This window comes from Oryzias melastigma, linkage group LG10, assembly GCF_002922805.2.
Source record: "Oryzias melastigma strain HK-1 linkage group LG10, ASM292280v2, whole genome shotgun sequence".
NCBI classification, from domain to species: Eukaryota; Metazoa; Chordata; class Actinopteri; order Beloniformes; family Adrianichthyidae; genus Oryzias; species Oryzias melastigma.
The window spans coordinates 28046664-28062897 of NC_050521.1; the positions used below are offsets into that span (position 1 = coordinate 28046664).

The 16234-nt window shown below is 38.0% G+C and overlaps 1 long non-coding RNA gene across 4 annotated transcripts in view; it reads right to left on the minus strand.

The window, feature by feature from the left end:
* The window catches only part of LOC112137821, an 88489-nt gene that overhangs the window by 36809 nt on the left and 35446 nt on the right, over nt 1–16234 (minus strand). Inside the window, exons 3-4 of one of the 4 annotated variants that reach the window (XR_002917618.2) lie at nt 12964–13048; nt 10677–10914 (exon numbers count right to left, since the gene is read on the minus strand). The exons of 2 other annotated variants lie outside the window; for them this stretch is intronic. This is a non-coding gene — a long non-coding RNA (uncharacterized LOC112137821). Of the gene's footprint in view, nt 1–10676; nt 10915–12543; nt 13049–16234 lie in introns of those variants that run through there. One more of the 4 variants, XR_004948539.1, reaches the window with a different exon arrangement.

Here is a 16234-nt window from a genome sequence, read left to right on the forward strand (position 1 = left end):
TGCTATTGTCTGAAATTGTTTCTAGTTATGTATAAAAATGTCACTTGTGTTTATGCTTTAAAGTAGATTCTACTTTTAAGTAATTTTAGGGCCAATAGGAGGTAAATGTGGTTGTTTTTTTGATCGACTTTCACAGATTTGGGAAACGTTAACTTTTCTAATCAGTTAGCATGTTTGATAATCTGCTGTTCAGACAGTAACGTCTGTATTTGTAAACTATCAGTGCATTAAAAGACTGTGTACCATCTGGCATATTCACCCATGAATCCTTTACATTTCTCTTTTAAGACCCACACAGATGAAAAAAGGTGATTTAAACACATTCTTGTGGCATTTTTCTAATGACGGAGGACATATTTGGAGAAATTTAAGATTATTATATGTTGAGAATCAGAAGAAGAGGACGAAAAACTGTTTTTTAAAAGGTCGTATTTGTGGTGTAGAAAATATATCAGGGAGGCCATAAGCGCCACTTTTGTTGCATCATTGATGTTATGTTAGGGATGTGAGGGGGTGTAAACAGAGAACTCTCAGCAACAGGTCAGAGAAGGGAGGGTTTGGTTTGCAGTAACCGTCTCGCCCAAAACTCAAAGGTGAATTTCTAATGAACTCATGCCGATCTGCAGAAACTATGTTCTAGAACTGGGGTGTCAAACTCAATCACACAGGGGGCAAAAATCCAAAACACACCTTGGGTCACGGGGCAAACAGGATAAACATTAAATGAACACTCTAAAACGACATTTTAAAACTTTAAAAAAGGAACTTTTTAACGCAGACCAAACCTCGGGACACAGCCGGTACCAGAACTCTAACCTTAGCCTGGTCTGTCTAGTACCATCAGTACTGATCCGTGTCCTGTACCGACTGTGCGGCACCAGGTTAAGGTTAGGATACCGGTGCGGTTCATGTCCCAGTACTGGACCGGTACCGGTTTGTGGCCCGCAGGTTGGGGATCCTTGATTTAATCGGACATCAAAAAACAGAACATCCATTTTTGATGCGGAGAGTAAGCATGCATCAAAATGTGACGAGGTGAGAGAGAGAGTGTGTTTCAAAACGTTACCAGCGCAAGATAACATCGGGCCGTTAATACACAAACATTAAATGATCTGGAGGGCCGGATATAATCCCCCAGTGGGCCGGATCCGGCCCCCGGGGCCTTGACTTTGACATGGGTCCTATAAATTATTTTGATTTAGTCTGAAAACAACATCATCATAATTAAGACCACTGGGGACGCTTTGAACATAGATCGAAAGACAATCGGAGTGAAGATTTATTAACAGAGAAACCACAAACAAAACAGAACTGTCAGTCATAGAAATACTTGTATTTGTTCTGCACAATTCTGTGTGATAATAAAGCTGTAAATGATCCAAATCCCTGTTGGTTAGTTAAAGATGATCAAGTTGGTTCCAAAAACAAGTATTAATGCAATGTGAATTATCAGAGTTCAGTAAAGAAAAGTTTACAAACTTTATTATCTTGAACGTTGAAAGTTTTCTTCTTAAGCCTCCAGGTTGTTATTGGTTTATTTGACAGGAAGAAAAAGACTACAGTCTCTCCAGGTAATTAACAATAAAACACAACAGACGAGCATGATTTAGACATTTTTTTGTTTACATTTTTTACGTTTACCCGTCACCAGAAAATGGATTACTCTTCGGCTGTGAGCGCTCAGGAATGCACAATGAAAAAGGAAATGCAGCCTTTTCTGTGCTTATTACTAATGCATGATACTCCTCCAGAAGCTCAGCCGTGTTGGAGATGGAGGAATCTTTGACTTATTTGTTGCTTTTACAGATGAACATGTGGATGTGGATCTGCAGCGGCATCCGGAGGACCAGATTATTGTTCAGCCTCTGGCCTTCCTGCTGGACGGGTATCATAAAAAATATCCAGACTTTTCTTTAAAGAACATAAAAAACTAGTTTGATGCAAACAATACTTTTACAACAAAAGATGGAGGAACAAAGAAAAAGAAAAAATTGAAATGACGAGAAATAGAACATTTATTTTATTTTTTTTTATTTTTTGGGTTAAAAAAATGAATGAATTAATAACTAAATAAAAGACGTCTGCAGGTCTGATGATCCATTTCTCTAAATTGACCTTTGTGCACACATCGACAGTAAATAAGCATCAGGGCTGATGATAAAAAGCCGAGCTCATTAAAAGCTAATGTCAGCAGACCAAAGATGATGTTTGTGGATCCAGGAAAGCCCAAACAGAGAGCTTTGTTCAGCCATGTGAGATCCTGCAGCCGCACACAACAGACAGATGTACTGTTAGGTCCACTTTATACAAAGTCTGCTAGTTTCACTCACAAAGATTTTGTATTCACAGCACAATACGCTTATAAAAGCTGAAGCAGGAGCAGATCAATGGTGTTACAGACACTGCATCATGTTGGTTGAAGTAATACCTTTCATAAAATTATCCATCTTTGTCCTCACACTCTGGAACAAATTACAAAAGAGGCTGGAATTGAAAAAATCTGGTCTGAATAAACGTGTTTAACCTTTAGCTAAAAGGCTTGAAAATGAGATGTGTAAACTGTTTAAAATAGTCTTTGAGTCGTTGTGTTTTTTTAATGCTTTGCATTCATCAGAACTGCTGTCTGGGCCAGAACTCCCTTGAAAAAGAGATTTGTAATCTCATCGAGATGCTTCCTGCTTAAACAAAGGTTAATAATCATAACTATAATAATCTCCTGACACCAGTAGTCATTTACACAGTGATGCGTTTCAAATCTTTCAATTTCCATACAGGAGAGGACAAAACCATGGAGCAGTCACTAACCAGGGTTACATTACTAGGTATTGAGGGGGATTTGTTATTGACCAAAACAAGCAGCCCAACTCTTAGTTACATACGCTTTTTTTTTCTCAAGTGTACAATGTTTTATTGGTATCAAATAAAATATTTATATGTTTGGCAATAATTTTTCAAATCAGAAGAATAAAACTGTCATAAATCTGCTTCCTCTCTTTCCCATCTCTCCTAAGACCAAAATCTAAAAATGTGTCTTGCCTGTTGCCATGGACAATACTGGATCATTATAGAATAATGGACTTAATGGTACAAGAAAGAAGGAATGCAGTGAGATATTTTTCCCTCTAGTATCAGCTGCACCAAAACACCCTGAACTGCAGTCTTATTTGAGAGATTTCAGGAGTTCAGACCAGAGGAATTGAAAGAACAAAGCAGAATGAGCTAAAGAGAAAGACCTGTTGTGTTTATTAGCAAAAAATGGTTCAATTCTTGCAGTACTTCAACAATGAATTTCAAACATTGAACTTCTAGAGTTGGTCTTCATCTGTACAATTTACTCAAGAAGATCATGCTGTTGTTGGGATTGTTTAAATAGCTCTATGAACCCAAAGTAAATAGTAACTAGACAACTACAAATACCAGAGTGCTCTGTTATAGACTTTGGGTCAGTCTGTTTCTCCTGAAACGGGAAAAAACTGGAAACTTTGTTTCTCTCTTAAAACTAGGGCTGGAAATCACTGGGTATTCACGATACGATGGGATAAGCACTGCATGGCTCACGATATCGATAATATCTCGATACTGGTATAATTGGTAAAAATCCTCTCTAATAACTAACATGATATAGAAGAACACATTTTTTGTGAAAATATTTCCCTATTTATTTTGTTTAGCTTAAACACTATCATAATAAACAACTTTTCTTATTTTGTGCAACAAATTATAGACACTTTAGTACAACATAGCTGACATCAGTAATACTATCATCTTTGACAAACATTAACACCAATTGAATTGGAATTATCTGTCAGATTCTATGTTAAAATAGTAAACACTATCAGCAGTGTCACTACTTAGTGCAGAATTGTTGTAAACAACAGAACAAAAATTAAATAATTCAAGTGGCGACAGCTATCTACCTCCAAAGGAACGTCACTCCAAAGGATGATGAATGTATTTTACAGCCTCTGTCAAGTATTACCTAATTTTTTGTGCAACGGATCACACAACTCACGGTTCGGATCGTGTTACAGTGGTTACTGTGGTTACAGACCTGCAGGTTGGACCACATGACCTGCAGGTCGGATCACATGACCTCAGGTGCATCCAGCATCCCGTAAAGACCCAGTTCCCTTCAGCAGAGAAAGAGTATGCGCCCAATCAGAACCCAGAATACCTGGATCCCTTATGTGGGAGGAAGTTCTAAGGGAGTTCATGATGGGAAAAAAAGAACTGAGGTGAGGCAGGACACCACATTACATGCAGTTTCTGTACACTGAACATTTGAATGTCATATCTCTGTGACGAGTGTGACAGAAGAGATAACTGTGATGATTTCCTGGTGTCTGTCTGAAAACAACAGCTCACCGTTACACCACTTGTTCTTCAAACTCTTTGAGAGCTGGTTGTCAAACCTCTTCACAGGCAGTGCGTGACAGAAAACTGCTTGGTTGTATTTCTTGCTGACAGAGCAGAAGTTTGTCCTGCAAATGTCTGTTTTATCCATCTGGGAATGAAATCGACATCAATTATTTTTTGTTAAGTCGACTGAAAAGAAACAAAGGATTTTTCTCACAAAAACGCTTGAAGTTGGAGCATAAGATAAACCAGCAACAGGAGAATCTCAAACGTCAGAGTTAAGAATCCTATAATGTTAGACTCACCCTCTCTTAGATTCAAATGAGATGTTCTTTACCTGGTTCTGTCTAAAGCCTCTAAGAATTGGTGTAGATGCTACAAACTATGATATGTATTTGTGCAAAGCTGCTTTTCTCTGCGTCAGAATCAGCTGGTTTTGTTGATTGTTCAAAAACACTTCACCAGATATCAGCGTAAAGCTGCTCTTCTTCCACTTCAGAATCTGTTGAAAGTACTTTATTGTGTAATCTGTTTACAGTAGGTCAAAGAACGTCCACACTTCTGCTAAATCTCTGGTGTTAAAGTAGGGTTGGGCGATGTGGAATTTTTTATATCATGATATTGTTTTTTTCATATCCCGCAATAACAATATATATCACGATATAAATCAAATAACTATATTTCTCTAATTTAAACGTTCTGTGTTTCAGAGAAATGTGTAATCATCAGCAGATCATTTAATTTAAATATTTATTTCCTCTCACACTTTAAACTTAAAAGATACACTGAATGAACATGATGCAACTTTTTTTTCAGAAAACTAAGTCTATAACAAACTAAAGTGAAAATTTAAACAAAAGGTCTCAAGTTTCAAAAGAGAACATAAAGAAAACATCAGTTCCATTTAAAAACAAATTAATTCTACAAATACATTCTAATGTTAAGTTTTACAGAACAAACATTAAGTTAAAACATTTTTGTTAACATCCTGTGAATAAGCTAGGAGCTAAAAGCAAATTCTCATAATTTCTGGTAGTTCAGACTGCTGCTGCTCTGCAGGTCTGAACTTTATTATTTTTACTGGAGAATTATCGTTTATTTCAGCCTGAGATTGAGCGTGCTCGGTGGCACTGCTTCAGGTGATAAAAAGCCTGTTGTTGTTTTCAGTTTTAGAAGGAACATGCCTTCTGCACAATGAACGTTACTCTTTTGTTGTCAGATTTTAAATAACTGTAATACCTCCACACAGAAGCTGAAATTGTCACTTAACTGTAAACTCAAATTGAAATGTGCTGAGAACACAAGGACAAATTTACTAGAGATTTCCTAATTCTGCCTCCAGATGATCACATTTTATAGGAAATCATAAAAACAGCCTGAAAACAAAGTTTTGGGTTATTGTTATTATATATCACGGACATTAAAGATGCTGCTTTAATTAAGCGGGCAGAAGGATCTAACAGGTTGCAGTTTTCAGTGTCACACCAGCTCTGTAATGCTACAGACGCTGCTAAAACACGGTTGATTCAATTCTGTTGTTTAGAAAATACAGTTTTATGAATGTCATTCGAATTCATCTTGTTGTATTTATCCACCACATCTTAGTCCAGTCCATGACAATACTGTCTGATGTTAAACCGGTCCTGTTTACAGATAGGTGATGCCAAGAGCAGCTGGTTAGCGTTAGCATCACAGCATTTGCATCTAACAACACAAAAATCAACACATTTTATTACTCTGTCTGACGCTGCTGAAAGTGAAGCAGCTTCATCCTCCAGTTCTGACTGGATCATGTTATAAATCGTGATGTTTTCTGCTGTTTCATCAGTCAAACTAGACACTACACAGGAGAGGTGACCATGGGAGTGAAGCGTTGTGTCTTGTAAGGATGGGCTGATAAAGGCGATTAATCGATTTGAATCCATATGAGCTTAATAGATCGATAATCGATTCATAAAAGATAGAAATCGATAGCACATAATGCTAATGTTTGTTAGCTTGATGCTAACACTTAAGGGAATTTCCTATAGAACTGCTAATGCTAACGCTCAGTCGACCTAAACATAAATTGCTGACTAAATGAACATCTTTATAAACTCACAGGCTTGAATTTTCCAAACTATTTTAAGGAAATAGTTTTTAAAGTAATCATTTGTGGTCTAAAACACTGTTTTTTGCCCATACTTTTCTTCTTCTGGAATAAGGTGTAATGCTATAGGGCAATCGCCACCTAGTGGCCAAACTAACACGCCCTCCAGGAAAAGCAGAACAATGTCTACAATGTTAATTGTGATTCTGAACATTTTTGTTTGAACTTCTGCTTTAGAGAATCCATGTAACACTGTATGCGATTTCACTAATATATTTTACAGCAATTGAACTGGATCATATCAACATGAATATATTTGAAACATATAGTAGATTATTAGTGTATTTCTTAACAAATGTGTAAAGTGTGTAAACTCAAAATTGAATACAATTAAATTGAATTAAGAGGATCGAAAGAATAAAAAAAAAGTCTGAATTGAATCGATCCAGGCTCTGATGAATCCAATCGAATTGTGATTATTATTCTAAATTAGTATCGATACCCAGGCCTTTTTTTACCTTGCATGCAGACGGCGGACGAGAGAACCAAAAGAAGAGCTCATAAACATTACTAATTAGATGCAAGCATTTAGTCACCGTGTGGTGACTAACCCTCTAATGTTTACTTGCCAAAAGAGGAGAAAATGTTCTCAACTGGCGAGTGTTAATTTCGGACCAATCACAATAAAAGTCTATCACGATAGACTAATTTCCTAACAAGAAGAAGTTATATCACGATAATTATCATTATCGTTTTATCGCCCAGCCCCGTGTTGAAGGGTTAAATACTTAAATGTTTCCATTATCACTTGGGGAAAACAACACAGACGACTGAAGCCTCCATCTACAAAACTAACTACGGCATAATGTGTAACTAATTAGCTATCAGAGGTGTGTTTTTGCATCAAGTCCTAAGGCCTTTGACAAAATGATTCTTTTCTACCCTCTGAGGTGCTCAGTCATATCAGAGGCTTCAGCTCAGCACAAAGGCTGGTAGATCCAGCCTCCACTAATTCTGTATTCAGCTCTTGTTCTGTGGAGTAATTATTAGTACCTCTTTCAACCAGTACGTTGGTGCATGCGCTGCAAAAGTCTGCCCTGAGGTTCAGCCTCTTCAACTCCGTGTGTGACCACCAGAAGTAGAAATGTTTAAATCCCACACATAGACTTAAGTGATAACAACAATCTGGTACTTTAATATCCTTACATGAATTTTAAAGTAGAAAGTGAGGACTACAAGTCCTCAGGAGTTTAAACAAAGTCCTTTGGTCCGAGGGACATCGGAGCTTGTGGGTTAGAAAAGCCTCATGGCATCAAAAGTCTTTGGGAAAATAAAGTGAAGCACCTTCATTCCTACTGAGATGTTTTTTCATTTTTTGTACAGATCATAAATACTGCGTACTTGCTGGATAACTGGATTATACCAGTCAAAGCATCAGAAAAGTGAGAAAAATCCTGGAAAGGGAAACCTGATCTCCCTCCATGGACTGCGTTGACATCCTTGCCGCCTCTCTCTGCATTTCTGATGTCAAAAATCACACAGGTTGTAGAATTTCAAAGAGTGGAGGTTTATGGGATTTTCCAGGGTCTTTGTACATTCGCCCTCGCCAACCAAAGCCACAACAGCTTTAAAGATTGCCAGAGCTGAGCTCCAGACAAGCGTGGAGTGGGAGGACGAGCTTGCAAAGGGTGGGGAAGAAAATCAGTTTCCACCAGAAGACTTTACCATGAAAACATGCAGCTCTGACGTCTTTCACTGATATTACAGAGAAAGAAATGAGGAAAAAAGCACTCCTTTGCTTGTGTTTCTCACCAGGCAAACAAATTAACAGTAGCAATCTACAGAAACAACAGTAATGTTAGAGAGGATGACATTTCACTGTTATGATGAAGATAAACAATGAAACGTCTAAATTATTAGTCTTTGCCTGAGGCTGCTTTCTGTTATTTGTTCTATTAGAATGTCTCCATAAAGGGTGGAGTTCAGAGTAAAATGAAGGAGCTGCAGTGACAGTGGGAGGAGAAATCCCGTCGTCATCATAACAGAAAACATTCGGGAAAGCTTTTGCAAAGAGAGCAGACACTTTTTCTGTACAAATCCATGCTCAGATCTCTCAGCCAATCAGTTGTTTTATCAGTCCGACAATCGAGTGCAGCCACACGTTGAGATATCGAGCTGCAGTTCTTTTAACGTGCCAGCTCTTAACTGAAAGACGACCTGCAGCGGGGATCAAACCCACGGCCTGCTGCGCACAGAACGCCCCTGCTGCCTGATCCTCTACATGGGAGAGCATCACTATAGACCAAAAAAATAAAAATGAATAAAAGGGGAGAAAAACAGAGCTGTCTAAACAGCACAGCAATCAGAACGTTAATAACCAGTCAGGAAACAGTCGCGCAGGGCTTTTAATCAGTCACTAAAGCTGAGGATCGATGCAGCGGTCACTCAGTTGCTGACTGGTTACTGACTGCGTGTTGTGAGGCTCAGCAGGTCGATCTCTGCAATCGATGTTGAAAACAAGCAGAGACTCGGCCCGCTGTGTGAGAGTTTCCTGGATGGAAGTACAAAAGCTTTTTGTCTTTGAGCACCAATAAAACTGCACAGAAGAACAAAAGCAGTGCAGGTTTAGCACCACAGAGTCCTCAGGAAAATAAACCTATGAATCTGAAAACTTTGACAGATTTCTTGTTTCCATGTTCCTCTTCTTCATTCTTTTTAAGTGAGTTTCTTTTCATTAGTCTGTCATGTCTCTGGCTGTTAGGTTTGTTTTTAATTCCTTTCTGACTTTTTTTGCCTTTACATTCCTTTTCCAAAGTCTATGCGCACTAGAGTTTAACTGATAATATAATATGCAAAAAAGGGTTTGGGTTCTAAAAAATGTACACAACGTTGGATAAATTAGGAGTAAAAAAATGGGTCTAATTTTTGTGGTTAAATAGATAAAAAATAATACTTTGTGCTTTTTTTAACTGTTCGATCACTTTTTTACAGTTTCTCATCACGCTACCATGTAAAATATGTACTCTGATGTTACAAAAGCACTCTAAAGACTTCAGATAAAGCGTGAACTGAAATGTTAAACTAAGAAGTACAAAAAACAATCTTTTAATATTTCACGTGTCACAAAGTCCACCATGTTTAAAACCATCCATTTTCTAATCCTGGTTGATCGCTCATGGGGTCATGGGGTTGCTGGAGCCTATCCCAGGCACCATTGAGAACAGAGTGGAGTGTGACTAGAATGGATTACCAGTCCATCCCTGAGTCACACAATGTGAACATTTATGGAAAACTTAGAATCATTCATTCCCCTAAGCTGCATGTGTTTGGACTGTATGAGGATTTTGAGTTTCCAGATGAAACCAGGCGTGCACGAGGAGAACATACAAACTCTGGTTCAGATCCCCACTGGGATTTGAACTGGAGACTTCTTGCTGTTCATAAGAGTGCTAACCACTACACCACCAATGCAGCCTCCTATTTGGTTTCAGATGCTATAATTCAGGAGTTTAAAACGTCAAAGGAAAAAATTGCGTCAGGTGAGACCATTAATGACCTCCAAATTGTGCAGAATCAGGGGCGTGGTCTTTTGTATCTGCATTGATCTTCACAAGAAATTCCTAAACTGTGGAATCTCTTAATTTTAAGGCTAATGACATTTTTGCTGCTAGGGTTTTGTTTCCGGTTCTTAAAAAAATTGTAAACAAATTTACATTCCTTCATTAATCTAACGTTTCTAAGTCGGATAGCCATGGTGCTATGGTACAGTGGATGTCCTGCTGTGCTTGACAACATGTGTCAGAGTGTCCCGGGGCAAAACACTGAACCCCTGTTTGCTTCAGGTCATCTGGCTAATGCAGTGTGTGTGGATGGGTGAAGCACTTTGGTCTGTAATAGAAGATGACAAGTTACAGGTGGACGCCATTTATCCTTTGAAAAGTCACAAGCTAGTCACTTGGAAATCACCTCACAATCAAAAATAAATGAGAAAATTGATCATTCTGCACAGATTTTGCAAGACAATTGAAGTAATTAGTCAAACCTAATGTCATAGAAAAGGATTGAGGATAAGCCTTATGGTTAAAAAATACAAGTGGCATCCTATTGACTTTATGACATGGAGATCAATGTTCAGAGTTGGAGGTTAATCTCAACCCAGCTGTCCTGGTTATAAAGTATCAAATGTTGTTGAATGTGAGTGTTTAAAGAGACAAGTACCAGAAAAACAAATATTAAAATATATTCTTTATGTAGATCAGCCTAATAAGGCAGACTGTACTAACACAAATGCTTCAACTAACCACAGGAAACAAGAGCAGAGAAAAGCTCTCAAGTCTTAAAAAGCAGGCAGAGGGTTTCAGAAGCCTGTCTGCACCTCTGGGTTGTCTCTTATGTCTCCAGTCTTCATCATCCCCTCCACACTCAGATAAGGACCTCGCTGTGAGGAGACTCATTCCACTCGTCCCCTGCTGCCAGTGAAAATTGGCCAAGAGGAGTAAAAGGAGAAAGTGGGAGAGAGATCAGTCTCTGAACACAAAAAGCTTCCATCCCGTTCAGACGGAATCTTCTTCTAGTTCAACGTCTGTTATGCGCCTAATGAACTCGGTTAAAAGCCCCCTGGACGTTTTCAAGCTCTTTAAAACATTGAGGACTAAAGTTTTGCAGCTCAGATATAAACTGACTTTGGACTGAGACATGTCAAACTAATCTGATCAGAACAGATATTTAACATTTTGAGTTTTACCAAACTGCCTTGGGAGGATATCAGCTAACCAGAGAGTTCAGCCTGAATTCAAAAACATTCAGTCTGTGCAACTTTTTCTATACCGGCTGCACTAGTTCAGGTCAGGAACCACATGTGGATCCTAGAATGTTCTGACAGAGAACTTCTGTGGCTGTTTGCTGACTAACAAAAGAACAAAAGGCCAAGAGAAAATCATACAAAGGAAGAACATATTTGTGGGTAAATAAGTTGTTGTGAGGAGGTGAAGGTGCTAATTAGGGAAGCAGCAAATGACTTTCCCAACAATTCAGGACAAACCTCAATTTGTCCTTGCACAAAAAATGACATGGAAGGTATAATATATACCAGTGGAAGGAACCGGAGCGTCCTTGTTTTTTTATCATAAATATATTTGGCCACAGACAGCTATACTAGCTAACTGCTGGTTGGGTGGAGGCCAGTCTGGATAAACTCAGCATGGGCAGGTCTGGGACACTATAATGATCCCACTAATTTGGTCTAAAGTTTGTCATATGTTCTGCTCTGAAAAGAGAGGGAAAATAAACCTGCACCTGTGCATACTCTATAAGGATTACTTCAGCTAAACCTTGCTAGCATGGCTCCAAGAAAACCATTTAAAATAAAAAACATAATGTTCAGTGCAAACGACTCCTGTGTGAGAGCAACAAACAGAAAGATCAATCCAGACACCTGAGGTGGTGACCGCCAGTGACATCGACCGCGCCCAGAAAACACAACAACCTAAAAGAGGGGAAGAAAACAAGACAGCAGGAGAGCTGCTCTGCCCGTCGATTGATGAGTGAAATGATCAGAGGATTCTTGCCCTAATGGACTGATCTCCACTAGATCAAAGTTCTCTTTTAGTCGCTGTCAAGACCCTCGCTGTGAAGACCCAGCATGAGCAGGCGCCAACACAAAAACACGTCTCAGTGGAATAAATAACATCCCCATGGTTGGAGGAAAAAAACGGAGTCTGAACTGAGATGGTCTGTTTTAAAGGGATATGAAGTCTTGAGCTGGAAAACATAAATGTCAGTGATGGAAATGAATCCAGTTTAAAGAGACTCTGACAGAAAATGATGATAATACAGCAGCCGGCTGCCATGTCACCAGAACAATCTCTAATAAGCAAGTTACTCTGATCAGAGAGCTGATAAGACTCCCAGCAGCTGCTAAAATCCTCCCTGACATCTATAAATGTTAAAAACTGTGAGGAAACACAGATGATATCTGACAATCAGATAAGATTACATGAAGAATTTGCATTTAGACATGATCACAAGGAAAGATAAGGCGGTTATTGCTGATATGACTAAAATCTTCAATGTTATGCTTTTTATTCCTCTTCTTTTAATGTTTTCATCAAGATATCGTTACAGAATGCAGTCCCTCTTCATCCGGGCTACAAAATTCTGACTTGAAGTCAAAAAGGGGCAAAACAGTTTTTAACAAGTGTGTCACAGCCATTCCTACAATGTCAACAAAAAGCATCCACCAAACCACAACAGCAGAAGACTGACCCAGATGTCAGACTTTTAATATTAGGAAGCATCTGTTTGTGAGCATCAACATGTAATGATCCAATTAAACATAGGATTACAAAAAAGATTTTATTCTATTCATTGAAGTTGAGTCATAGAATCTAAGAAGACTGACACGAAGAGAAGACATTCAGTCCAAATTGACTCAAGATCTACAACAGGAGTGTCCAAAGTATGTCCTCGAGGGCTTCCTGCTGGTTTTCCAGAAACCAGACTTATTTGCTGCAGATTACCTGGGTCAGGTGTGTTTGGCCAATGAGAAGCTCCAATGGCATGCTGGTTGGAAAACATGTAGGACACCGCCCCTCGAAGACTGATCTACAGTAAAACAGTAGAAGACCACAATTTCATGGTTTAAAACATTTAAGTGACCAACGACGAGCCATTTACGTATTCGAGAACTGGACCACAGAAAACGATTTACTTCAGATTCTAATTAAAAAGTCAAATCAGTAGTCATTTTGTTGTGATACAGACGCCGCCATGTTGGAACCAGACATCGCCAGTTAGGACTAATCGTCCCGAATCAGCCTGAGTCTTCGTTTCTATAGCAACCACTCTTTCCATTCAACTTGTTGGAAGCCACACCCCTACAAGCTACCATTTCTATCACTAACTAGAGGATCATCTCAGACTGAAAACTCCATTAGGATTTTGTAAATGCTTAACTATTACAATTGTCTCGGCTGTGACTGATCAGGTGAAAGACTTTCAGTCTGGCAGATTTGATCAGAGTGTTGAAGAAGAAGTTCTCTTGCTCCTCCAGATCAGACAAAAATAACTATGACATTTTAGAGTCGTCTTTCTATGCACTGCAGGAGATTTTACAGAGTAGCTTGTAAAAGGTTTTTCTCATTGTTTCATAAGGTTGTATACATAAATTAGATTTAAATATTGAATTAAAACACAGCTCAGAGAAGCAGTGAAACATTGAAAAATTTAACATGATTTACAATTTTCCACATTAAAGGGAAATTCCATGTTTCTGATTGGCTTCAGTTTGTTTGCCGCGCTCCTTGGTTTGACCCTAGAGAACTATCGCCAGGTGATTATTATCTGAACAAAAGTATTTACATGATCTTCAATATATGTCATTTTTCTGAGTGTCATGGTCCCTAAAGTCTGACATGTCCCAGGAATGGGTGGACCAAAGACCAGGTCACCAGTATCATTATTATTTATCTTTTTTAGGATTTTTTTGTTCTCAAATTCCTAATTTTTCAGTAATTTTCAAGCATGTTTTTTAGGATCTTAAAATGTTAACATTTTCCATTTTGTTATATGAACTACTGTTTAAAATAAAAGAAAATTACTGTAATTTATCAAGTGTTGTCATATTTTGATCTATTTTTTTTATGACAAATACTTTTTATTGGGTATACTATATATTATATCGGGTAAAAATGATCCGGCTAAAGTGATGGTGTAACTTTTTATAGCCAAAGTGTTCAAGGGTTAAATTTGTCTAAAGAAAGTCGATATATCTATTTGTAGTAGATATATCTATATTTCTAGCAAACTAGTACTTTTTGATTGCTGTAGAATCCTAGAAAAATACTTTAAAAGAAAATATGACTTCTAAAGTTGAGCTAGCAAATAGTCAAATGCTTGCTAATTTCTATGTTTATCCTCAGAGTGGAAAATAACATTGAGGATGTAATCACTGTGCTTACACATACATATTAAGACATATGGAAACGATATAATGTTAAAACTATTAACTGTATGTAAGAACTGGACTGAAGACCCCTCCTCCATTGCATTCCAAGTAGAAAGTACCGTCTGGCTCCAAGAATCCAAAACCCCATAGACTTTTTTGAGAATTAAACAGGTATTAATCAGTCGTTACATTTTTCAGAATTGTCTATATTTTAACATGTTCTTAATAATCCTCTTTATCTAATGATATTTTCAACTAGGTCCAATAACTGCTTCCTGACTCCAACATGGCGGCACGTGTATCGCAAAAAAAAAGTGATTGAATTGGTTGGAGCAAGAAGTAAACTATTCTCTATGGATGATGTCACACTCATTCACTCCAGTTCTCATGTACAGTCGATGGGTAAAACATTCGTCTTGATTTGTGCTAATGTTGATTAACTTTTCATGGTTAAATATTTGTCACAGCGCATGTTTGAAGAGCCCAAAGTCTTTACATCATTTCTGAATTTGAATACACAGATCTGATGTTCCTTTGTTAAATGATTTAAAGTCGTTGTGGTGTCTTTCTGAGCACTGTTCACTTCAAACATACTAACACAAATATGTGAAGTGTTTCTTGGTCTTAAAAGTAAGAGAACACAGCTGCGTGTCCTGACGTGTTGTCATAATCAATAATTAACACACTGCAGAGATGACAGCAGATGATGACATATCATCTGTTCTCTGAGGAACAAACTATTTCGTCTATTTTCTACAATAACTGATGAAACGCCTCAGAGCTCTCGGTTGGCGGTTGCTTGAATGGAATCTGTAATAAATATTGTATTTTAAAAGCTGGTCTTAGACTTTACCTTTGAGTAGACATTGATGTTGATGATGTTTAATGACAGTTTCAGGTTCCAGCATGGTCAAGCGGAACTATCAAGCATGGGTTATACTGTAATTATTCTGTTTAAGATGTGCCTGTCAGAACGTCTACACAGTTAAGATTTCCATGTATCATTTTTAAACAAACTAGGATTAAATGATGCTGTAAGGAAAGGTGGTCCAGACATCCGTCTTCAAAGACTTTCCCCTCAGCATGACTAAGATCCCTCGTACAGAATCACAGGTCGTTCTTTCGCCTCCAGATGAAAAAAGTAATCACTTCGCCGTGTCCCGCCTCCAGCTGTGAAAAGAAGGATGATAAAACCTCAAACAACCTCTACTCCTCCCTCTGAACTTTCTCTGAAGGAGTGGACTCGGGACGTCTATGGAAGAGATTTGCCCCAAAAATCACAGTCTGGAGTCACAGACAGTATGTCTAGAAGTGCTTAGCAAGATGAAATTCTGTTATTTTATTGTTTTAAAGTCAGCACCACAAACATGGAACCCCATAATGTAGACATGAGTGTCAGTGCACTGCAGCAAAACATTCATCTGTTCTGAGCAACACTCACTTATGGGATATTTGACCAGACATCTGAATGTGAGTTTTTTTTATCAGTACCGTGTGCTTATTATAGACGGGGGTGTTGGTGGAGGAGAAAAGGTCTTTGTGCAATAAAGAAAGGAAAAGGTACTGGCTTTATATTTGTGTTAAATGACTTGAAGCCTTTATGGGTTTTTTCTGAGATGTTTTTACTTCAAAAACACTAAAAAATAATCTCACCGTGTCTCAAATCTGACCAAGAGTTAGTTATGCATGAATAATTTTGATCAAAAACTTGCCAATTTGTGTTTAAGCGGTCAGTTACATGAAGAAATGCAGTTTCAATATCTTATACAATAATATATATAAAAAAAGATATCAAATAATTCATTCAAGAAAAATTAAATTCAACTTCTGCAGATGTGAAAATA